The sequence below is a fragment of the Dendrobates tinctorius genome, unplaced genomic scaffold (genome assembly GCF_039654945.1).
Source record: "Dendrobates tinctorius isolate UK_male_01 unplaced genomic scaffold, ASM3965494v1 ptg000019l, whole genome shotgun sequence".
NCBI lineage: Eukaryota > Metazoa > Chordata > Amphibia > Anura > Dendrobatidae > Dendrobates > Dendrobates tinctorius.
Genome location: NW_027361687.1, coordinates 817897 through 844290, shown reverse-complemented (window position 1 = coordinate 844290; position 26394 = coordinate 817897). Strand labels below are relative to the sequence as shown.

Here is a 26394-nt window from a genome sequence, read left to right as displayed (position 1 = left end):
AGGCTAAGGACGAACTCCCGCGAGATTTGGGAACACGGCCCCATAGCCTAGAGTGACGTAGTGCGCCTGCGCAGACTTGTGCGCGCTCGTGCATCTGGGCAATGGCATTAGTTGCTGGCTCCATGCCTCTTTACCGCGTCATTGTTGGGGGGTGTGGTTAGCTACCATGGCCATGCCCTGATGGTCGCTTTATGACAGGAGCGTGGCTCCGTTGGCACATGCGCCGTGTGCGTTCACTCAGGTGACACTCATTTCTCATTATTGTGAAACATTCTTCCCTGCGTCAGGATAAGTTGAACGTACCCTCAGTGTAGACACGCTCCCCGAGGAAGCAGGCAGGGCGAAACGTGCGCGTCGGGGCTGAGTGGCACGGGCTCCTTTTCACTGGTCTTGATGCTGCAGGGATCCAGGTAATGTGTGCAGGACGGTCCATTATGACATGTAATATCTACACCTCATTCCGGTTGGGCACATTCTCCTCTGTGTTTACTTTACCATTGGTTAATACCCAATTGTGGATTGCACGGACAGGGAAGATGTGTAGTGGTTGTTAAAGGTCTTATTTTCACTGTGATTGCCCCTAGCTTGTATATGGTGCAGGTGTTATTGGACACAGCAATAAACAGGGGGAATGGTGTTTATTATAGGCAGTCCTAAAAACCTCCATACTAGTGGTTAAATCAGATAACTTAGCGGTTGTAATGGCGCCTTGTCTCTTACCAAGCAGCAGTTATTATTGTTTGTGGTGAGCTAACTGGTGTCATGTTTGTTTGTTCCTGTATTGTACCATTGAATTATGCAAATATTTTTAATAATTGTTAATCAATAAAGAATTTTTGATACTTTTTGATACATTGGTTTAAGCTCATTTTTGTGGGGGCCTGAAAGTAGCAATCACCTGGTTCATTCATACTCTCTATTTAGGAGCTCACATATTTTGTGATTTGGCAATTTAAAGGTTGACAAATTATTATATACCAGCAAATCTTGGCGCATCTAATACGTCTTTTACAATACGTCTTACAGTCCGAAAAATATAAATCAAAAATTGTGTTAGAATAATAATCGATATGATAACCTTAAAGTTAATTTAGGACTAAAAAATTGACGAATTAAGCAGTGATCCATTTAGTATGCTGCATAAAAAACCATATAGTAAACTCCAAGTGAGGTAACAATAGAGGTAGTTCCCAGGCAGTCCTGTAATTATAATTACCACGAACAGTCAGTCACCTAAGAGCGCACAGGAATCCTGAGCACTTTACTTTTTTCCACTACGGTTCATTAAGTTTTGGCTCTAATTATGTACTGACTTTATGATATTTAGACAGTACGCAGGTACTGGTCCTCTGGAGGGAGAATTCCCTGATATATAGATTATGTCATTATAAAGGGTTGGTTCTATTGTTGTTTGCACTAAACATCTTATGATTTCTCTCATGGATCAATAAACATTATTATTATTTCTACGGTGTCCACACTAAGCTTACCACAGATTGTTATGAGTGAAATTTATATATGCAGTCATGGCTGAAAGTGCTGGTGCCCTTGAAATTGCTTTAGAAAATTAAGCTAAGTACGTTTTACAGAAAATTTTTGCAATTGCACATGTTTTGTTATACACGTTTATTTCCTTTGTGTGTACTGGAACAAAACAAAAAAAAAAAGAGAGAAAACAGGCAAATTGGACATAATTTCGCCCAAAAACCCAAAAATGGGCAGGGCGAAATTGTTGGCATCTTTCCAAAATTATGAGTAAACAACTTTGTTTCAAACATTTGATGCACGCTCAAACTCACCTTTGGTAAGTAATAATAATAATAATAATCTTTATTTATATAGCGCCAACATTTTCCGCAGCGCTTTACAGTTTAACAGTTTCAAAACACAAGTCATAAGTAACAACGTTAACAATACAATAATGAAAGCAAAATAAGTCGCCCCTGCTCGTGAGAGCTTACAATCTACAATGAGGTGGGGGAGATACAAAGTACAGGTGTGTATTTACAGTGATATATTTACAATAATGGTCCAGCCATCTTGAGGGAGTGAGGGAAGGAAGGAGATATTGAATGGGCTACTCATGCACACTTACACATAGAATGATTTTGATTAGTGAACGTGATAGGCCGCTCTGAGCAAATGTGTCTTGAGTGAGCGCCTAAAACTATGCAAATTGTGGATAGTCCTAGTTTCTTGGGGTAGAGCATTCCAGAGGATTGGCGCAGCGCGGAAGTCTTGGAGTCAGGAGTGGAGGTACGGATTAGTGCAGAGGTTAGTCGAAAGTCGTTTGCAGAGCGCAGCGGTCGGTTAGGCCGATAGACAGAAATGAGGGAGGAGATGTAGGAGAGGGTTCTGCACTGTGGAGAGCTTTGTGGGTGAGAACAAGTACTTTGAATTGGATCCTATAGTGAATGGGCAGCCAATGTAAGGACTGGCGAAGAGCAGACGCGTCCAAGTACCGATTAGCCAGATAGATGACCTTGGCTGCTGCATTAAGTATGGACTGGAGAGGGGATAGTCGAGTAAAGGGGAGGCCAATTAATAGAGCGTTGCAGTTATCCAGGCGGGAGTGGATCAGTGCTGCAGTGAGGGTTTTTGTTGTTTCCATGGTGAGAAAATGGCGGATTCTAGAGATGTTCTTTAGGTGTAAGCGGCAAGAGTGGGCAAGAGATTGTATATGGGATGTGAAGGAGAGATTGGTGTCAAACATAACACCCAGACAGCGCGCCTGATGCCGGGGTGTTATTGTGGTGCCACCCACGGAGAGGGAAATTTCAGATTTAGGGAGGATAGTAGACGGCGGGAGCAGAAGAGGTTCAGTTTTGGAGAGGTTGAGTTTCAGATAGAGAGCGAACATGATGTTGGAGACTGTGGACAGACAGTCACTGGTGTTCTGTAGTACAGCGGGGGTAAGGTCGGGGAATGACGTATATAGTTGTGGGTCATCAGCATAAAGATGGTACTGAAAGCCAAATCTGTTGATAGACTGTCCAATTGGGGCCGTGTAGAGAGAGAAGAGAAGAGGGCCAAGGACTGAGCCCTGAGGTACCCCGACAGCGAGAGGAAGAGGAGATGACATGGAGCCAGAGAACAAAACACTGAAGGAGCAGTCAGAAAGATAAGAAGAGAACCAGGAGAGTGCAGTGTCCTTAATGCCTAGTGACTGGAGCCTAGAGAGAAGGAGATGGTGGTCAACAGTGTCGAAAGCTGCAGATAGGTCAAGAAGAATGAGCAGAGAGTGGTCACCGTTTTGCTGTCAGAAGGTCATTGGTCACTTTGATGAGGGCAGCTTCAGTCGAATGTAGGGGGTGGAAGCCGGACTGTGAAGGGTCTAGGAGGGAGTGAGTGGAGAGGTAATGGGTAAGGCGGGAGTAAACTAGGCGCTCCAAAAGTTTAGAGATGAAGGGGAGATTGGAGACTGGTCTGTAGTTGTTTATGCAGGATGGGTCGAGAATGGATTTCTTTAGTAATGGAGTAACGATGGCGTGTTTGATTGAGGATGGGAAAATGCCCGAGGAGAGGGAGAGATTAAAGATTGTATTTAGGTGAGATGTGACGACTGGAGAGAGAGACTGGAGGAGATGTGAGGGAATGGGGTCAGTAGTGCATGTGGTCGGACGAGAGGAGTCTGGAGACTTCTTCTGTGATGGGATCAAATGTCGAAATTGAGCCAGGGGAGATGCAGGAAGGGATGGGAGTCACAGCACTTGGGGGTTGGGAGCAGATTTCCTGACGGATATTATCTATTTTTTCTGTAAAGTGGGAGGCCAGGTCATCAGCACAAATGTCTGTGATAGCGGCTTGTGCTTTTGGCCTGAGGAGGAAATGAAAAGTGTCAAAGTTTTTTGGGGTTGTTGGCTAGTGAGATCAGGGTGGTGAAGTAGGTCTGTTTGGCAAGGTGAAGGGCAGCGTTATAGGTTCTTAATATGAATTTGAAGTGGATGATGTCTTCTGGTGTGCGGGTTTTTCTCCATAGGCGTTCAGCACTCCTAGAGCATCGCTGGAGAAGTTGAGTTTGCGGTGTGAGCCAGTGCTGTTTTATTCTGTGCTTGAGGTTCTGAGGGTGAGGGGAGCTACTAGGTCAAGGGTGCTTCTAAGAGTGTCGTTGTAGTGATGTACAGCCAGATCAGGACAGGAAAAAGAGGAGATTGGGGACAGTGATGAGTGTAGGGAGTCTGACAGTGTCTGAGGGTTAATGGCTTGTAGATTTCTGATTGTGTGGTAGGTAGGAGTGAGCTGGGGTGGGCGAGGATTTGTGAGCATGAAGGAGAGCATGTTGTGGTCAGAGAGTGGAAGCGGTGAGTTATTTAGGTGGGAGATTGAACAGAGCCGGACAAAGACCAGATCAAGGGTGTTACCGTCCTTGTGTGTCTCAGAGGCTGAGAGCTGCAAGAGGCCTAGAGAGGTGGTTAGTGATAGAAGCTGGGATGCAGATGTGGAAGTAGGGCTGTTAATGGGGATGTTGAAGTCTCCCAGGATAAGAGTTGGTAGTTCTAAGGACATGAAGTGCGGTAGTCAGGCAGAAAAGTGGTCAAGGAAGTGGGTGGGTGAGCCTGGGGGCCGGTATATGACCGCTACTCTGAGGGAGAGGGGACGGAAGAGCATGATGGTGTGGACCTCAAAAGAAGGGAATGAGAGTGATGGAACTGGGGGATGACCTGGAAAGTGCATTGTGGGGACAGAAGTATGCCGACTCCGCCACCATGTCTGTTTGTGTGTCTCGGGGAATGAGAGAATTGTAAGCCACCATAGAAAATGGCAGCAGGAGAGACAGTGTCAGAACAGATTAAGAGAGTTGTTCAGAAAGTAGTTGTGCAGGAAAGGAAGCTTGTTACAAACAGATCGTGGATTCCAGAGGGCACAATTAAAAGATGGAGATGAGGCAGTGCAAGTAATATTAATAAGATTATTATGGTTTCGATATGAGGTGGGGTTGAGGTTGGGGGATGGTGGACCAGGGTTGGGGAGAAGTCCCCTGCAATCAGTAGGAGTAAGAAGATAAAGAGCAAATAGTTGTTGGAATTGCAAGTAGTTTTTTTCTGCGATGTGTTTGGGCAAGATGGGCTGAGGTTTCTCAGGAAGGTGAGAAGTGCATGGGAGCTGTACATGGGAGAGGGAAGTATAGAGGGGCTGATGTGTATGAGTCGTGATGGAGGGGGGATAGGGTGGTGAATGTGGATGGCAAGGCAACACAGGAGGATAGAAATAAAGCAAATGGATAAAAGGGAATGCAAAGTGTGGGTTACCTGATTCCTGCCTTGATTAACTGTCATGGATAACTGTCGTTTTCTTGATGCTTTGCTTATGGGATGCCTGTGTGCACCCCACACTGCGTGCTTCCCCTTAGGAACTACTAAATATATAGGCCACACTACAAGGTCAGGAGAAAGGGATTGTGGGAGCTGGTTGGGTATAATTTGGCAGCTGGGGCCAGCACACCAGGGGGTGGTTAGATGATCAAAGGCAGGAGACTAGGCTGCATCTATATACTATAGCACCTTCCACCTGATAAGATCTAGAGAGGTCCCAGTCACAGATATAAAACAGTAAGTATTAAATACAGTACAACAAATGAATTATACCAAAGCTTTAGCAGGCACATTAAAATATGTAGCAAAATGGTAAAGCAGCAGAAGACAGGCAGCAATCTGAAGTATGGAGTTGTACCATTTGGATATATTGCAGCAGAAATGACAGTCAGCAGAGGTGAATGAAAAATGTTACATATCGTGACAAAAAATTGTCACAATATGTAGCGTTTTTAATTCATTAAATATTAAGAAGTTTTTTGCAAAAACGCCTATTACTGTTCCTCCAACACTCGCTGGAAAAACTCTCCTTGTTTGGATATAGGGGATATTAGTGCACAATTTATCAAATTTTTTGCTTCATTTTTTTTTCTAATTTCCTCCTCTAAAATCTAGGTGTGTCTTATGGTTCGGTAATAAAAACTTGGCACTCAAGGAAATGGAGGCTTAAATGTATTTTATCTTTAGGCAGGGGTCACACTTGCAAGTGCAATGCGAGAAACTTGCGCGACTCTCGCCTCAATACCCGACACTGCCGCTGGCACTTGGGACCGGAGTGTGCAGCTGCATGTCTTTCTATGCAGCTGAATGCTCGGGTCCGAACTGCCGGCGGCAGTGTCGGGTATTGAGGCGAGAGACTGGCGCAAGTTTCTCGCATTGCACTAGCAAGTGTGACCCCGGCCTTAACCCCTTCACCCCCAAGGGTGGTTTGCACGTTCATGACCGGGCCAATTTTTACAATTCTGACCACTGTACCTTTATGAGGTCATAACTCTGGAACGCTTCCATGGATCCCGGTGATTCTGACAATGTTTTCTCGTGACATATTGTACTTCATGTTAGTGGTAAAATTTCATTCAAATAACTTGCGTTTATTTGTGAGAAAAATGGAAATTTGGCGAAAATTTTGAAAATTTCGCAATTTTCCAACTTTGAATTTTTATGCCCTTAAATCACAGAGATACGGTACACAAAAAACTTGATAACTAACATTTCCCACATGTTTACTTTACATCAGCACAATTTTGGAACCAAAATTTTTTTTGTTAGGAAGTTATAAGGGTTAAAAGTTGACCAGCGATTTCTCATTTTTACAACACCAATTTATTTTTAGGACCACATCACATTTGAAGCCACTTTGAGGGGTCTATATGATAGAAAATACCCAAAAGTGACACCATTCTAAAAACTGCACCCCTTAAGGTGCTCAAAACCACATTCAAGAAGTTTATTAACCCTTTAGGTGCGTGACAGGAATTTTTTTGAATACTTAAAAAAAATGAACATATAACTTTTTTCACAAAACAAAAAATACTTCAGGTTCAATTTTTTTTATTTTACCAAGGGTAACAGGAGAAATTGGACTGCAAAAGTTATTGTGCAATTTGTCCTGAGTACGCTGATACCTGATATGTGGGGGGGAACGACTGTTTCGGCGGATGGCAGAGCTCAGAAGGGAAGGAGCGCCGTTTGACTTTTTCAATGTAAAATTGGCTGGAATTCAGATCGGATGCCATGTCACGTTTGGAGAGTCCCTGATGTACCTAAACAGTGGAAACCCCCTACAAGTGACCCCATTTTGGAAACTAGACCCCCTAAGGAACTTATCTAGATATGTGGTGAGAACTTTGAACCCACAAGGGCTTTACAGAAGTTTATAACGTACAGCGGTACAATTAAAAAATCATATTTTTTCCACAAAAATGATCTTTTCACCCTCAATTCTTATTTTTCCAAGGGTAACAGGACCCTAAAAGTTATTGTGCAATTTGTCCTGAGTACGCTGATACCCCACATGTGGGGGTAAACCACTATTCGGGTGCATGGCAGAGCTCAGAAGGGAAGCAGCGCCATTTGACGTTTTTGGCTGGAATTGAGATCGGACACCATGTCGCGATTGGAAAACCCCTTATGTACCAAAACAGTGGAAACCCCCCACAAATGACACCATTTTGGAAACTAGACCCCCTAAGGAACTTATCTAGATGTGTGGTGAGAACTTTGAACCCCCAAGGGCTTTACAGAAGTTTATAACATACAGCCGTACAATTAAAAAATCATATTTTTTCCACAAAAATGATCTTTTCACCCTCAATTCTTATTTTTCCAAGGGTAACGGGACCCTAAAAGTTATTTTGCAATTTGTCCTGAGTACGCTGATACCCCACATGTGGGGGTAAACCACTATTTGGGCGCATGGCAGAGCTCGGAAGGGAAGCAGCGCCATTTGACGTTTTTGGCTGGAATTGAGATCGGACACCATGTCGCGATTGGAAAACCCCTGATGTACCTAAACAGTGGAAACCCCCCACAAATGACACCATTTTGTAAACTAGACCCCCCAAGGAACTTTTCTAGATGTGTGGTGAGCACTTTGAACCCCCCAGTGCTTCACAGAAGTTTATAACGCCCGGGCGTGAAAATAAAAAATTTGTATTTTTTCCACAAACATGATCTTTTAGTCACCATTTTTTTTATTTTCCCAAGGGTAACAGGAGAAATTGGACCCCAAAAGTTGTTGTCCAATTTGTACTGAGTATGCTGATACCCCATATGTGGGAGAAAACTACTGTATGGACACACGTCGGGGCTCGGAAGGGAAGTAGTGACGTTTTGGAATGCAGACTTTGATGGAATGGTCTGCGGGTGTCATGTTGCCTTTGGAGAGCCCCTAATGTACCTAAACAGTGGAAACCCCCCACAAATGACCCCATTTTGGACACTAGACCCCCCACGGAACTTATCTAGATGTGTGGTGAGCACTTTGAACCCCCAAGTGCTTCACAGAAGTTTATAACGCTCGGACGTGAAAATAAAAAAATCATTTTTTTCCACAAAAATGATATTTTTGCCCCCAATTTTTTATTTTCCTAAGGGTGACAGGAGAAATTGGACCCCAAAAATTGTTTTGCAATTTGTCCTGAGTAGGCTGATACCCTACATGTGGGGGTAAAACACTGTTTGGGCGCATGGCAGAGCTTGGAAGGGAAGGAGCACCATTTGACTTTTTCAACTCAGAATTGGCTGGAATTGAGATCAGACGCCATGCTGCATTTGGAGAGCCCCTGATGTGCCCAATCAGTGGAAACCCCCAATTCTAACTCCAACCCGAACCCCAACACACCCCTAACCCTAATCTCAGCCCTAACCCTAGCCCTAACCCTAGCCCTAACCCTAACCCTAGCCCTAACCTAACCCTAACCCTAGCCCTAACCCTAATGGAAAAATGGAAATAAATACATTTTTTTATTTTATTATTTTTCCCTAACTAAAGGGGTGATAACGGGGGGTTTGATTTACTATTTATGGTGGTTTTTATATTTGGCAGCTGTCGCACGCTAAAAGACGCTTTTTATTGTAAAAATAGTTTTTGCATCACCACATATTGAGAGCTATAATTTTTCCGTATTTTGACCCACCGAGTCATGTGAGGTCTTATTTTTTGCGGGACGAGTTGACGTTTTTATTGGTACCATTTTCGGGCACGTTACATTTTTTGATCGCTTTTTATTCCGATTTTTGGGACGCAGAATGAACAAAAACCAGCGTTTCATGAATTTCTTTTGGGGGAGTGCGTTTACACCGTTCCGCGTGCGGTAAAATTGATAAAGCGGTTTTATTCTTCGGGTCAGTATGGTTACAGCGATACCTCATTTAGGTCTTTTTTTATGTTTTGTCGGTTTTATGCAATGAAAACTATTTTATATCAAAAATAATTATTTTTGCATCGCTTTATTCTGCGAGCTATAACTTTTTTACTTTTTTGCTGATGATGCTGTGTGGTGGCTTGTTTTTTGCGGGACAAGATGACGTTTTCAGCGGTACCATGGATATTTATATGCGTCTTTTTGACCGCGCGTTATTACACTTTTTGTTTGGCGGCATGATAATAAATCATTATTTTTTGCTTCGTTTTTTATTTTTATTTTTTAAGGGGTTCGCTAAAGGGGTTAACTAATGGGACAGTTTTATAGGGCGGGTCGTTACGGACGCGGCAATACCTAATATGTGTACTTTTATTGTTTTTTTTTTTATTTCCAAAAAATGGATTTATTTGGGGGAATATTTTTTTTTTTTCTAATTTATTTGGCGATTTTTTTAAAATTATTTTAACACTTTTTTTTATTTTTTTTTAAGTTTATTAAATAGTCCCAGGTGGGACATCACTGTCCTGTGACAGATCGCTGATCTGTCACATCACAGATCACTGTGACAGATCAGCGATCTGTCACAGGCAGTGCAGAAGGCTTCCTCATGCCTGCGCTTTGCAGGCACTGAGGAAGCCAGCTTCCTGCAGGCCCCCGAAGGCCCCCGTTGCCATCTTGGATTCGGGGGCCTGCAGGAAAGGAGCCCCCCGCAGCAGCGCTGCACATTGCGCTGCCGTGGGGGGCTCAGGGAAGCACGGAGGGAGCCCCCTCCCTGCCGATGCTTCCCTTTAACCCCCGGTACACTGCGATCATGTTTGATCGCGGTGTGCAAGGGGTTAACGTGTCGGGGGCGGTCCGTGACCGCCCCTGACACATTGTGCCGGGTGTCAGCTGTGATAATAAGCTGACACCCGGCCGCGATCAGCGGCGCTCACCACGTGGGCGCCGCTGATCGCGGTAGACGTACTATCCCGTCCATGGGCATAGGGGCCCGGGTCCCATGGACTGGATAGTACGTCGGATGTCAGGAAGGGGTTAAAGTGAACCTGTCGCAGGATTGTAGTAACCTACAGACTGTGTCAGGTCGGTGCCGTTATACTGATTACAATGATACCGCCTTGTGGTTGTTGTTTAATCTTTATTTTCAGTTTTGAGTTAATAATATGCGCATGCTCTGGGGCGGCCTGTGGGGGGGGGGGAGTCTTCATGTGGTGCTCTGATTAGCTATTCATCTGTATGGCTTCTGACAGGTCACTGATCCCTCACTGACCTGCCCCCAATTTGATATACTGAATATAATATGTATTGAAAAAAAATCACTTTCAGCAGGCAGGTAGCAGCGGCGCCTGCACTGCAGCATGATCGCATCTATAATGTGCACTAAATTGTTTTATTTAGTCATTTACATTTATTCTGATTTTTTTTAAAAAGTTCTTCAAATGGCGCCGGCCACACCTGCGCAGTAGCATCTATTGGATTTTAACAGTTTGTTTACACATAAAAGAAATGCGGATTTCTCTAGACAAAGTCATGAGATCAAAGATATCAATTTTTATTTATTCAGCTTCTTATGACTTGCATGCCCATATAAACAGCTTAGGAGGGTAGAAACTACTTACAGATGGAGAGCTCTCGTTTGATCACAGCACACATGCTTTATTGTTTTTATGTATGTGTGTAAATGTAGACCTACATGTAAACATGTGGCATTCCATGTATGATATGCTTGCTTCTTTTTCATCTTGAACTTTTAGGGAATATTGTGTGTGAAGCATACAATGTTCATAGTGTCTTCCTAAAACAGTTTTTTTTGTTTGTTTTGTTTTTTTTTACAATAACCATTTGACTTGCCTACGTGCGGTTTTGTACCTGATTCCTTGTGACGCTAGTTACTTCTGATGGACAAACCGGAGTGACTTTACTATACTGTATTTTTAGTATTTTTATTCTTTATTCATTAAATAGAGTCCTTTTCGAGTTACCTTTATTTTTTTGCAGTCTTTTTTTTTTAATGATGAATGAATATGTAACTGCCGCATCTCTGCCTGCAGAGATACCAGTGTACTCACCGCCGAGGCTCCCGTCCTGCTCTTTCCGGGTCTGCTGCTGCCCAGGGTGCATGTGTAAGGAGGGTACCATGTCTCTAACCCCCTTAAAGTTGTGTATTTAGTTATGCTGCTATGTATATAGTGTTTGTTACGTGTTACTGAGTAATATATATGTATACGCTTTTCTATATAGATATGAATGATAGAGAAAGCATAGTACTCATTTACGGTCACTAACTGGGGAATTATAGAGTACATAATATAAGCTAGGAGTTCAGTATAGTTAATGGTTAAATGTAGGAGGGGTTCACTGTGGGTAAGTTGGAAACACTTCCTGAAGTGACAGGAGTAGTACGAGGGCACCCATACAGCTCTGGTGGGTTTAGAACCCAGGCTATAAAGGGACAACACAGTGACACTGTAACGTTGAAGTACTGGAGACCAGCGATCCAGAGCCAGTGAGTCAGAACAGCAGCAAAGACAGCAGTGACAGCGGTAGTGGGAATTGGAACCGCAGGAGAAGTCACAACAGTTTAGACGGGCAGGTCGCTCATCATGTGGCAGATCATCGCTTGGGCTGATGCCCTCAGATCTGGGGCAAAACGGCTGAGGGAACCACCAAGCACAGAGATTCTGAACAGGGAGGATGCTGAGGCACCATATGATATGGTCTGACCCAGAAACATGTTGTATAACCAGGAGAGAAGTACAGGGAAAGAGTGTCACATTGCCATCGGATACAGTTATTGCTGTTCCTGCTTCGGCCACTAGGAGGCACCAGACTGGCACGTCGCCGTCAGACCCGAGCTCTGCTATTCCGGTCTTGGCCTCTGTTAGGTGCCGGACTGTCATGTCACTGTCAAACTCGAGGACGGCTGTTCTTGCCTTGGCCTCTGGGAGGTGCCGTGGTCCGCCCGTGTGTACTGCTAGCAGGGAGGAGGCTCCTCCACAGGTATCTGGCGGCCGCAGGCTGCGCTCCTCTGTCGGTCATGAAGAGGTTGGTGCATCACCATCTGGCCTGGTCCTGTGGGCGGTCCTAATGACGTCATCAGACCGTGAACTTGTGAGGGATGATCTGATCCCTCAAATACCTTGGGGCTGGTCTTGCTGGCCGCCAGATATAGTTTTGGTTTCCCCAGTGTGCTAGTTTGTTATTGCTATCTTTGATTCTGACCTTTGCCTGGATTTCTGACTCTGCTCCTGCCTGACGATTTTGTACCTGTGCCGCCCTCCTGGATTACGACTCTGACCTTGGCCTGGTTTTTGACGCTGCGACTGCCTAACGATTTTGTACCTCTGCCTCCCTCTCGGTTTATGACTCTGACCTTGGCCTGGATTTGACTCTGCTGCTTTCTGCCGTTTTTGTACCTCTGCTGCCCCCCTGGTTTAGCTTTGGATTCCGGACTACGCTTTTGATCCCATTTTTTAACCCCTTTCTGGCGACCTTCCTGCTATGGTCCGCTGCTCTTATTCATACAGCTACCTCCTGGGCTCTGCTGTAAATCCAGATCCCTGTATAAGGGTAAAGGGTATCGGGGTTGCTCGGGGTGCTGTCTTAGTGCAGCCCCGACACGCAGAGGAACGTCACAAAGAGGAGGAGATGCACTATACGAAATCTGATGTTGATGCTGTGATGAATATGGATGTGCTGTGTATGAAGACCAGTAAAGTTATGCGTTTAAAAGTTGAAATGGACTGTGTCTCAAATTGTGCAAAACCGGACAGAGGGAGCCTCCAGCAACGTAGAGGAGACCCCGATGGTGCAGAAAGTGAAGCCACAGGTATGCTGAGTAATGGACACTGTTTGTATGTGACGGGAAGCCAGGGCGTGCCTAAACCGTTAATCTCTGCCACAAATACGGCCCTGGCCCTACCTCCTAGTAGGTCTCTAGGCACTGTGCTTAGGGCACGCATACACACTTCCTCTTTCTTAAAAGGGCCGTGCGCTTTCCTCTAAAGTGTCCCCAGGTAATAGCTGAAGGTCACTTACTATTTAAAGCACCTCCTCCAACATGGAGGTGCCTTTGTAATGTTGTGAGTTTGTTCCTAACACTCTTGTCAGTTTTCAGGCTCCAGTGTTTGTATCTAGTCTGCTGCACCCGCCAGTGTACACCTCAATGGCAGCTGTGCCAGTTGCACCCATCAGTACACATCTCAACAGCAGCCAAGCCAGTTGCACTCGTCATTGCTCACCTCAACGGCAGCTGAGCCAGTTGCACCCATCAGTGCTCACCTCAATGGCAGCTGAGCCAGTTGCACCCACCAGTGCTCACCTCAATGGCATCAGAGCCAGTCGCATCCGCCAGTGCTCACCTCAACAGCAGCCAAGCCAGTTGCACCAGTCATTGCTCACCTCAACGGCAGCCGAACCAGCTGCACCTACCAGTGCACACCTCAACGGCAGCTGAACCAGTTTCACCTGCCAGTGCTCATCTCTCCATCAGCCTGCTCTGTCTGCACCTGCAGTTCCTGTCATCTTCTCTGCCTGTCTGCATCTGTTGGATGTTCCCTCGGACCATCCCAGCTACCCGTTCCAAGGGCTCAGTTGCCATCCACCCAAGGTCAGTCCTGGAGTAGCACCTGGACCACCTCCCTTGTCTCTCCTTGGATCTCAATGTTGTTAGCTGCTGTGTATCTGAGGTCAGATTGGGTGAGGCTCATAATCACGCCCCTCCAGGTCTTCCTTGGGCTTTGGCTCAGTAGTTCCACCACCCAGCCCGTTACAGAATATGATTACAATTGCCGACTTTGCAATAATCGCCTATTTGTCGAATATTCGCCGAACATCATTGAAATTAATGGGAGGCAAAAACAAACAAATACACAATACCTTAAAACAGACCCAAAAGCTGCCAAAACACATCAAATTTGGGGCAGACACCAGGAAAGTGGCCTCAATTCACCCACATTACAAATTGTAGAGTGGCATGACAGCAATAAGCCATGCATGAGGTATCGTGGTCTGGGCCAGCATTTACAGCTTTGAATTGAACTTCAAATTAAAACGAGGTGGATGAGGCAGCTGGGAGCCCTGATACAACATGCAGCAGCTCAACCTGCCTTGATGCTCAGTTGTATGACTGCGATCTCCAAGGCATATTAATTTTAACACTGCCTGATTGCGGTGAACCTTGGATGCACAGTACAGAGGTGGTGGGGATTCGCTCTGCACTGTTGGAATCGTGTCTCATAAGGCAGAGGTTGAGGGCTCGTGTGGAGGATCTAGAGGAAGTGGAGGAGGCAAAAGCAGTGGAGGAAGTGGAAATACAGAGGTTTGTCCTACAAGTCTTGGGGATTCCAAGACTTGTGGAGCAGCGCCTGTCCCCAAAGCCACCAGTCAACCAGTACTCAGTCAGCAAGATGTAACACCTTTGGCCATGCTTACTTGTCGAAGTGTCTGTGGTGAAATGCACCCTGGCAGACATAGATTTAGTCAAGGAATGGATGATGTTGTCTGCGACATGCTGGTGTAGCTCAGGCACAGCTTTCTTAGAATAGTAATGGCATCTGGGCAATTGATACTAGGGACTGCAACGGCTATCAGCTTTTGGAAACCATCTGTATATACCAGGCAGAAAGGCTGAATTTCCATGGCCAACATATGATGAGATGGTGTAGTTCAACCTCTTAGCTTTGTCATGTGTAGGAATAAACAATCTTTTATGTGACCATAACTGCCGGACCGTGGGCTAGCTGCAGTTCTGAGAAAGGGCGGAGTATGGTGAACCCGACAAATAGCTGGACTGTGAGGGAGGTGCAGATGGAGATGTTACGGTAGATTGAAAAAGTTATGGTGTGCTTTTTCACTGAGATCGGAAAAAAAACGGCAGGTATGTCCGCTTCTGTTACAGGTGATGGCGGGCTCTCAGTCAGCCTGACTGAAGCGAGTAAAAGTTCTGCGGTCAGAAACCTGCGTGACAATATTTGGCATGGTAACAGAGGTGGAGGAAGAAGCAGCAGATACGATTGATGGGGCGGCTGATGGTTGCTGAGGTCCGCTGGTCCCCATTTTAGTGCAATGGGATTCCCAGAGTAATGCATGTAGATTGCGCATGTGAAGGATCATGCATGTAGTAGTCAAATTATTTCACTTTTTTCCTCTCTACTCAGTTTTTTTTGCAAAGTTGGCAGATAACGTGAGTTGGGTCATCCTTTGTGGTGTCAAATAAGGCCCAGGCTAGGCAACCCTTGCCGCCCTCCTGCGAGCTGCAGACCCGCGAACGCTGCTGGCCACAGCCCCAGTTGTATCTGAGGATACATTGTTCGTTGTGGCTGCATCACTACGTGTCTGCGCTGTTAGCCACAACATAACCTCCTCTTCTCCCTCCTCTACCTCCTCAGATGACCTACTCAGCTGCATGCTTCTGTGTTCATGCCAACTGGGATCTATCACCTCATCATCATCCTCTGTGTTATAACATTCCTAGCCCTGAGAGTCACCCTCCTCGTCTTCCTGCCCTGACAGCACAGTACAGTACACAATAACAAGGTGAATTATGGCGTGCTGAATCGCATTAGTTAGAGAAGCAAGAATAGTTTCAGTGTGGATGAGGCCTGTATGACAAAAAAGATATCCTCCAAACAATTTCAAAATGAGATCTCCCCTATTGTAGAACATTAGTAACAGAAGAATTTTTTTTTGTGTAGATGAGGCCTGGGTATATGGGCTGAAAAAATGTTAATTTGGGGGGCCGCATTCTTTGATGGACATTTTCAGTGATACAATTTTTTTTTCTATACACCTTTTGAACATTTTTGCTGTGTTTTTTTTATTTTTTAGAGCTTGGTTCATTATGGATGTGGGAGTTATCCGCAGCCGCCAGCTCCTACCTCCTGTGACCTACTGCTCCCCCACTGCCGCTCCCCCACCATAGCAGGTACCTCATTTCAATTGAATGTCACCACACCACTAAATGACAAGGTGGGATATGGCATGCTGTATCACATTTAGGAACTTAAAAAATAAGATTTAGGCTGTGTGGACACATAGCTTTTTTTTTTGCGTTTTCGCTGAGTTTTTTTGCCGCGAAAACACACAAAAAAAGCATCCCATGCAATCCTATGGGATCCGCAATGCTGTGCTAATGCTGCCGATTTTTCCACAGCGGAATCTCATCACGGAAAAATAGGCAGCATGCTCATTCTTTTTACGGAATCACGGGAATTCTGTACACATAGGAATGCATTGTTCCGCTTACTTTCCGCATGTGGCTATGCCCACCATGCGCAAAGTAAGCGAAAAATGTGCGGCTGGTACCCATGGTCTGGAGGAGAGGAGATTCTCCTCCAGGCTCTGGGTACCATATCCCTGTTAAAAAAAAGAATAAAAAAAGAAAAAATCATGATAGTCTCACCTTCCGGCATCCCACGCAGCATGGTGAGACTATCACGATTTTTTTTTTTTATTATTATTTTTAACATTATATCTTTTTACTACTGAGGCCGCATAGGCAGCCTCAATAGTAAAAAGTTGGTCACACTAGTGAAACACTATGTTTGACGAGTGTGACCAACCTGTCAATCAGTTTTCCAAGCAATGCTACAGATCGCTTGGAAAACGCTAGTATTCTGCAAGCTAATTACGCTTACAAAATGCTATTTTTTCGTGGGAAATACGCGGGAACTAAAAATGTGGATTTCTCGCGTATTTCCAGCGGCATGGAATTGCGGAATTCCCGTGGAAATGTCAGCAGGAATTCCGGACGTGTGCACATAGCCTTAGAACTGTCCACTTGTGCGTGGATCACAATAGAAGCAGTGCACAACACACTTGTATGACATATGCCCTGTTGGCTTTGTTTGTGGACCTCAGTAATGGCACAACAACAAAAAAATCTGCTGGAAGGTCAATTTCACAGCCACACATGACAGTAGCTAGCTACACTATCTGACTGATATACAACCGCCTAGCTATTTAGATAAAATCTTGCTGCTAACAGTGCCAGTGTCAGGAGCAGCCGCTCTATTACATTGTCAAAAGGGCGCTAAAACAAGATGTCCGCACTTTACATAGGGAGGGACATGTGACTTCAGCAATGACACAAGCTGTTGTGTCAGGACATTGTGGATGTTTCCTGCGCCCTGATTGGTTAGCCGCAACATGGAGACATAAAGTTGGAAAAAAAAAGTTTACACCCACACCGGTCCTCTGAGCTCTCCACACCCCCTACCCTTATCATACACCAACACTATCCTAGCCAAAGTGCTCAAAATACTTTAGTGGCAACGCAAATGTTTTCCCGCACTTTTTACCAAATGTTGCCGTTTTTATAAAAACTTGCTCGGGTTTCCGATCACGAATTCAAATGTGCCATATTCATGCCAAAATTATGTTTGGCAATCAGTTTTCAAACATATTTGCTCATTTTCCTTTTTTTTTTTGTTCAGTATTACAGTAGTGATTTTCCTTATCCAGATGTTTTTTTTAGGCTGTGTACCCACGTTGCAGATTTTATGCGTTTTTTGCCGCATTTTTCACTGCAAAAGCGCTGCGAAAATGCTGCGAAAACACATACAGAATGCACCCCATGCATTCCTATGGCATTCCGCAATGCTGTGCTAATGCTGCTTTTTTTTCCGCGGTGGAATCGCATCGTGGAAAAAAACGCAGCATGCTCATTCTTTTTGTGGAATCGCGGCAATTCCGCCGCCATAGGAATGCATTGATCCACTTACTTTCCGTATGTGGCTATGCACACCATGCGCAAAGTGAGCGGATCATGTGCGGATGGTACCCAGAGTCTGTAGGAGAGGAGACTGTCCTCCAAGCCCTGGGTACCATATCCCTGTAAAAAAAAGAATAAAAATCGGGTTATACTCACCGCTACATCATCAAAGTTCTCGCAAGGCATTACTGGGAACGGGAGCATCGCGAGGATCGGGAACGCAGTGCGGTACGTCGGAAGGTGAGAATATCGCGACTTTTTACTTTTTTTTATTATTTTTAACATTCTATATTTTACTATTGATGCTGCATAGGCAGCCTCAATAGTAAAATGTTGGTCATACTAGTCAAACACTATGTTTGACAAGTGTGCCCAACCTGTCAATCACATTCCAAGCAATGCTTCAAATCGCTTGGAATGCACTTGAATTCCGCACGTGAAAATCGCGGGAAAAGCGCTTGTTTTCTGCTGGAAAACGCATGTGAATTCGCATGCGTTTTCCCGTGGCGGGAGTTGCAGAAATGGTGGGAAAATTTCCGCAGCATCTCTGCAACGTGGGTACATAGCCTTAAGACTCACCAGGTGAGGAGGATCCTCTCAGCCTTTTGGTTCAGGTGGCCACACAGACCCCAGGCATCGATGCAGGAAGGCATGTGGGCAGGGAGGACTGTAAATGCTCACCAGGAATCTCAGGGTCAGAAGGTAGAAGAATCAGAACCCAGTAGTGATGGAAGCAAAACCCAACAGAAACCACAAACAGCACAACAGTGGAGCACACCAAGCATAGGACTAGTCGTAATCCCAAGACACAGGTGTCTGTGTCAATGGGCCTTTGATAGGTTGAGATAGATGATGTAATAGATCCACAACAGGCAACCTGCAAAACTGATGTGGAGCACAACAGAGGACAGCAGACCTGGGGAAGGGAAAGTGGACTGGGATACCCGGAACGGGAGTGTAAGGCTATGTGCCCACGTTGCTTTTTTTGAAGCAGAATATTCCTGAGCGGAAACGCACACCCTCTTCCTGGGTAAACGCATGCATTTTATGAAGCGCTTTTGTAAGCGTTTTTGACGCTTTTGTTAAGCGTTTTAGCATGCGTTTTCCTAAGCGTTTTTGCAATACAATTGTATGTATGCGGAAACGTGCGTTTCCGCAATATTAGTGAACGTGCTGCGTTTTTTTCTGCTAAGCGTTTCCGCAGCGGAAAAAAATGCACCATTAGCACATGTGCGGATTACATGGGAAACTTTTCTTAAGTGTTTCTACGGCAGAAACGCGCGTCTAAAAGCGCTGCAGAAACGCTTAAAAAAGCAACGTGGGCACACAGCCTAAAACTTTTCACATAATTTATCATTTGTGACTTTTTTAAAAATGTCGCATAATTATGGCATAATTGTACCGTAGACATGTACAAAATTTGTCTGCTGTTAGTTCTGTGCAGTTGAAGACTAGCAAGCAAGATTTTAACAGATCGTGCAAATTTGTGACCCAAAAGAGGAAAAAAAGTCAAATGCAAATAAAAGCTTCTCTTATTTTGCACAAAACTATAACCTACATGTGCCATTTTGAAGAATTTACAGCACAAAAATGACAAAGAATACCACAAGACAAAAAAATAAATGTCTCTTAAAAAATGCAAATGATGAATCGAAGCAAAAAGTTTAAAGCCCCGATTCAACAAAACCGGCATTTTTTTCTCCAGTCTTGATGAACATCGCAGTCTGGTAAGGCGCACCAAATTCATTTACAGGCGTGCGACTCTGAATGAATCTGGCATTTATTTTAGTTGCTCTGAATTCCACCACAAGAAATTTATTCCAGACAAAAAAGTTGACAGATCAGGACACGACTGGTTAAAAAAAAAAAAAACACCAAAAATCACATTTTTTTCTGTCAAACTTTTATTGAACCAGGGTTTACGGGGCTGATATATCATATATCAGGTAGTTTTTGCTAGAATTCTGGCATTTTGTATGCTTCCCTTATTGATGGGAGTACTGGAGAAAGATGTGATAAATTTATTAAGAGGAGTGCATCCATCAATCGATTTGGCACGCTTTTCAAAAGTCATGCCAGTCGCCAAAAAAAGAATGCAAGGCAACGGCTGGCATACATTTCTAACGCAATTCATTATACATTTGTGGTGTAAATTATGGTGAATTTCTTCACAAGTTCCCAACTTGAAAGAGCCGTACGTTCTTCTGAAAGCTGTTTGGCCAAAACTGCTAGATGAATCAGTTCCTAAGTGTTTTAGGGGCAAAGTTGAATTTATGCGTGTTTTGTGTTGAAAAGAAAAATCACCATAAATGTATTATCACAACATTCACTGAGATTGTTTTCTAGGAATGTGTTGTGTATATCGATCAATAGTTTGGGCTTGTAAACTCCGTACACTCAGAAAAAAACATTTTTTGCATTCTTGCAGTTTTGACAACGTGAGCAAACATGTCTCTTGTAGTTATTTTTTAACCTCTTAAGGATATGGCCTGCTCTGTGACTTCTGCTCAAGTGAGTGCTTCAATAATAGGTTGCGATACTACTAAGCCTAATTTTGCTCACCAAAGTTGCAGGCACGGGTAGCGGCAAATTTTGGCACCGCCCTTTGCCACACCCCAATCCGCGACCATTACCATTTTTTTCTCCTCTGGCAGTAGGAGTTGTCAGAGGAGCGCTGGTAGAGAGGGAAATTCAGCAGAAGCCTGAGACTGCAGGGTGTAGACCCAAATGCAGGACTGTCTATTCTGGACTGGTGGGACTAGGGATGAGCGGATAAATTCCAGGGTCTCTGGTCCAGCTTCTGGGTCATTGATACCTGGCAGCTGGATGGGAAACCATGAATCTCCAACCTTCCGGCATGGCTTTTGATCATCCGATGTCATCTTTGCGTGGATTATTTTTTGTTCCTTCATTCACAGTTGGAGCAGCCAGAACTTTCTCAACTTTATGTAGTTTCACTATACGACATCCGGCTTTTTTGTGTCTCTAAGGCCGTGCTCCAACATTGCAGAAATACTGCTTTTTTGTTTGTTTGTTTTCTACAGAATCCACACCAAACTACATAATAACAATGTTTATCTGCCTTATTTAATGCATTTTTGGTGCAAACATGAAAACGCGTTTTTAATGTATTTTTTTTATAGTACAGAAAAGCATTGATTCTGCACTTATTAAAGTATCTGCAGTTTTTTACATGCTTTTTATAGGCTCCACATAGAAGACAAGACAGAAAGAAAATAACCAAAGCCGCACAGCTCAGCAACGTCCTAGTCGGCGCCTTTTTTCTTAAAGTAGTTTTTATTAAGCCCTAGCTGAAGAGCCCGCAGTTGCCAGGCTTAGTAGCTAACTGTGGTTAGTTATAACAAATTATAATGATTATATTGTAAATAAAAACATTTCACATCATATATTCAACACTACAGATTTGCAACACAAATTAGCTAAACGATTACCCAAGTATTGATAGTATTTTATTTTCAACTTATTTAAGAGCCTTTTGATAAACAACATTTTTGTTTTTTCCTTTCGGTGCAAACATGAACAGATTTTTGGCAGTTCCAACTCTTGAACAGGTCACGTAAAGATGACTATGAGAAAAGCATGGATATTGCATATCGATTCCTACTACTTTTAAGGACTGTCAGGCTCAGGCCTTGTTAATGGACATTGCAAGTGCCAGTCGAAGTGGAAACTGGAGGGGTTTGAACTCAAAAGGCAAATCAGATTGAATGAGTGGAATTCTTGGAATGAAAATGTCTTCTCCTTTGGCACATCCTGTTGCTGAGCTGTGTAACCCTATCCTGTGTGATACTGTCTGCTGAGCTGTGTATCTAATCCTGTCCTGTGTGATACTGTTTGCTGAGCTGTGTATCTAACCCTATTCTGTGGGATACTGTCTGCTGAGCCGTGTATCTAATCCTATCCTGTGTGATACAGTCTCCTGAGCTGTGTACCTAATCCTATCCTGTGTGATACTGTCTCTTGAGCCGTGTATCTTATCTTCTCCTGTGTGATACTATCTGCTGAGCTGTGTATTTAATTCTATCCTGTGTGATACTGACTGCTGAGCCGTGTATCTAATCCAATCCTATGTGATACTGTCTGCTGACCTGTGTATCTATTCCTATCTTGTGTGATACTGACTGCTGAGCTTTGTATCTCTTCCTATCCTGTGTGATACTGACTGCTGAGCTGTGTATCTAATCCTCTCCTGTGTGTTACTGACTGCTGAGCTGTGTATTTAATTCTATCCTGTGTGATACTGACTGCGGAGCCGTGTATCTAATCCAATCCTATGTGATACTGTCTGCTGAGCTGTGTATCTAATCCTATCCTGTGTAATACTGTGTGCTGAGCTGTGTATCTAATCCTATCCTGTGTGATACTGTCTGCTGAGCCGTGTATCTAATCCTATCTTGTGTGATACTATCTGCTGAGCCATGTATCTAATCCTCTCCTGTGTGATACTGGGCTCCCCCTGCTGTCTGTGTCAGAGGGTGATCTGTGTCGGCACGGTAATAATATTGTGTTATTTCCAGCTTTACAAAAGGACGATAACACCATAGAAATGATAAGAATAATAGGCCTCTGTAACCACAACTGTCTACGAGGAAAACTGTTACTCAAAGCAACCAATCACAGCTCAGCTTCTTTTAAACAGCTCTGGTGAAATGAAAGATGCTTAGTGATTGGTTGCTATGTGGAGTGAATGTGGCTGATACACTCACATACACACACACACATACATACACTCATTTTTATATATATAGAGTTTTTACATAAATGGGGTAAACAAAAAGGGGGAAGACATTATAACTATAAGGTAATATAGAAACAAACAAAAACAAAATAACAGTTTAAAAGCCAAATTTAAAGGGATGAAAGATATAGGCAAAATAAAGGGTCGAAAGGGCTAAGGATGAGAAGGGAGAAGGAAAAATATGGTTTATTAAGGGAAAGGGGAAAAAGGGAAAATGACAAAAAGTAAAAAGATAGAAGGAAAATGAAAAAGATTCTTATGTTCAGGATCGGAAAGGGAAAGGGTTAAGGTACACATATAAAATACCTTTTATATTAAACATTTAAGAGTTAGAATCGGAAGAAATGGAATGGGAAAGGCAAGGAAAGAAAAGAAAAGGTGAAAGGAAGAACAGCTGTAAACAGAAAAGACAACAAATAGAGAAATACTAACTTGTAAATAGTGTAAAATATTGTTTCTTAATTTCTAATAGCGGCGCAGTTTTCATGAAATTCACTTTGTTTGGCCAGTTAAACAGCAGAATTTTTATCCAAAAAAAAGCAGCAGGAAATACGTGGCATTTACACCACATGTGAACAAGGTCTAAATTTCTAAGCAAAGTGGACGTGATTCCATGAAATCTCTGCTCTGTGTGGTCTTAAGATGCTGCTGAATTATGCGGTTTTGATGCATTTTAACTCTTTAGGCTTCTTCCGGAAAAAAACGCGTGAAAAAAAACACTGTTGCATTTTTAAGCATAGAATCAAAGCATTTCTGTAGTATTAAAAAACGTTAAAAACTCTGCTTCATATCTGCCCCAAAAATGCATCAAATAACCTGGAAAATGCTTAAAAGAAATGCAGCAAACATGCAATAATCAGAAAAGAGTGTTACTGCATCGTCTGGTGCGGACACCTGCAGAAAAAAAGCAGCAGAAAGAAAGCAGCATTTACTCTACGTGCAAACACTGCCTCAGCATTAGAGTTTTATTAGAACTCTTTATGGGTTAATAGAGAAAAACTATCAATCACGCCATTTTTTGTGTCACTTACCGATCTCTGTAAATAATCTGATCACTGTGTTTTTGTTGGGCCTTACGATTACAAGGACACCAAATATGTCCACATTATGTGCTGATTTGTGATGTTTATTAATTTAAAAAAAACATTAAAAATTACATTATTTTTTTCATTAGCAAGTGTTTTCATTATTATTTTTAGTAATTTTATAGGATGAAAAAAATCTCTTAGGCTATGTGCACACGTAGTTGGAAGTGCTGCGGATTTTTCAGCGCGGATTTTGAAAAATCCGCAGGTCAAAATACCAGCAGTTTACCTGCGGATTAGCCCTGCGGTTTCACACCTCACAACAAAAAGTCTTCTTCTTAACCTCAGTATACTATACAGGTGTAAGCAAGTTACAGGATGCAGGGAAGGCAGAGCAAGGGTTAACAATAAAAGAATTTAATTATAGCAATAAGGGAACTCCTCGCAATGAGATAACAGTTAAATTGAGAACAGAAATTGCAATATAACAACAGTTCTGTTATTAAACTTATGTCTTTAGGTTCCTCAGCCGTAGGCAATCCACAGGGGGTGGTAGTACTAGCAACAGCAGGTATGGAGTCTTCTAGGTGGATCCCAACAGATCCCAGTCCGGCTTCTGGCGGCAACGGGCGGTCACCAATTCTGCCCACTGAGCCCCTAGTCCATAAATCTGTGCAGCTGAAGTGAGGATCACTGCAGTGGTCTCTGTCCAGCACGGGTGCTGCTGTGCGTCCATCAGCAATGGGGAACGCACCTCAGGGTCCTGCACTCGGCCCTTGCTCCTCCATGCGAGCGCTGCACTCTGCTTAGCTGGGCGCAGAGTGCTCTGCACACCCACTGACTTAATGGCACGTACGCGAGGGCTCTGACACTGCTCAGCTCTGCGCTGTTTCTCACGATGCGGAGCGCGCCGCACGCTTGCCTCTCCTCTCGCTGCCGGCGGGAAACTGAGGAGACTTTCCCCCACTTCCTGTTCATTACTTGGCTGAACCACGCCACCTCTCCCCAGGTCATGGGACCTGTCCGGTTCCCCATTCCTTCCCCCTGGGAACACTGGGCGCAGCCTCGACAGTGACAGTACAACGCAGGTACCCGCAGCCCGGTCTTCCTCCTTACACTGGCACGAGAAAAATACATTCTTATATACACAATGTATCTCTATGGGCTTGGATAAGCTGCTTCTGGATTCATTCCCTGCAATAGAGGTCAAGATAACCAAAATCTCCTATCTATAGCATAGATAGATGCAAGTTTGAGTCCTGGGCATACCCGAGCACAGGAAAAAGAAGAGGTGAGTAATACAATTTAATTTATCTTTCTTTATATAGCACTAACATATTACACAGCACTTTACAGTTTGCACACATCATCATCACTGTCCCCAATGGGGCTCACAATCTAAATTCCCTATCAGTATGTCTTTGGAATGTGGGAGGAAACTGGAGTACACCCACACAAACACAGGGAGAACTTACAAACTCATTGCAGATGTTGTCCTTGGTGGGACTCGAACCCAGGACGCCAGTGCTGCAAGGATATCCATTGAGCCACCGTGCTGCCCTTTAGCTACTGAGCAGACAGCCGGCCCACTCCCAAGAGAAGGAATTGTAGAGGTAAGTATAGAAGCCGGAAGAAAAGCTGTGACGTAACGGGATGCCTGACGCAACCCTCATATTGGGAAAGCCCTGCCAAATTCGGTAAGGCTGGGAGCTATGGTTTAGGGTTAACAAAAAAATATGCGGGAAAAATAATGGACAGCCCACTGTATTGGGTGTGTGGTGTGGTAGGATTTATAAAGCAGGGCAGAGGTGCCAAAGGTCTTTTGGCCATTTTACCTGGACCAGCAGTTGTTTTGTTGCAGCAGATGCAGGGTGACTCCTTGGCAGGAGATTTTGGGCAGAGACGTTTAGACATTTCCATTTAACTAGTGTAGTCGAAGGAGGGTTATGTGGCGCCCCTGAGGCTCAGTCGCCACAGAGGTACTGCACCTTCTCCTAAGGTGTAGTGCCCCACCATCCAGGTAAGGTGGGAACTCCTTTCCACGCTCCTACACTCGCACCCCACACAACAGGGTAGTTCTGCGCAAGCACATTGCGGCTCAGTGCTTAGAGAGTAGCAGAGCACCTCTGGTGGTTCCCTGCTTGGAACACTGAATGTGCTGGGAGGTGGGTGGAGTTGAGATATAAAAGAGTGGGAAAGTGTAGGATTAGGGGTTCAGTCTGACAGAAGGTCAGTGAGGAAGGAAGCCACTCGGGAGGAGTGGGGATCCCTAGAAGGAGGGATGGAGGAAGGAGTGCTGCAGCTGCCTCAGTGATCTGAGCCAGCTGGCACGGGAAAGGGAAAGAAGGAAAAAGACATAGAACTGCAACCTAAGCTTCCATAAGAGAGAGAAGGATCAGTGCGGAACAAAGGAGTAGGAGAACAGAGAGGAGACGTGGGTTGGAAGAGGAACCCTGCCTATAGGTTCTCAGCGCAAGGCCGGGGCTCGGTCCCCGAGGTTGTATGGACACTTATGGTTCTGCAGCAGACACCGGTGGAGTAGTTGGCTGTAAATGCACTACTCCCATCTAAGACTTGGGGCACAACAGCAACACGGATAGAGAGCCGGGACTCAGGAGAAGGGAGTCCCCGAAGTAGGCTACAGCTGTCTTCTGCCATATGAATAGAGTTCTTGGGAACATCTGACAGGAGGAACTCTAGAGTACCACGGTACTGGAGA

The 26394-nt window shown here is 44.3% G+C and overlaps 1 long non-coding RNA gene across 1 annotated transcript in view; it reads left to right on the top strand.

Annotated features, from left to right (window-relative positions):
- Window positions 1-207: 207 nt before the first annotated feature.
- LOC141082756 (uncharacterized) overlaps window positions 208-26394 on the top strand; it is a 50885-nt gene continuing 24698 nt past the window's right edge. Inside the window, exon 1 of the long non-coding RNA XR_012230579.1 lies at window positions 208-410. This is a non-coding gene — a long non-coding RNA (uncharacterized lncRNA). The remainder of the gene's footprint in view (window positions 411-26394) is intronic.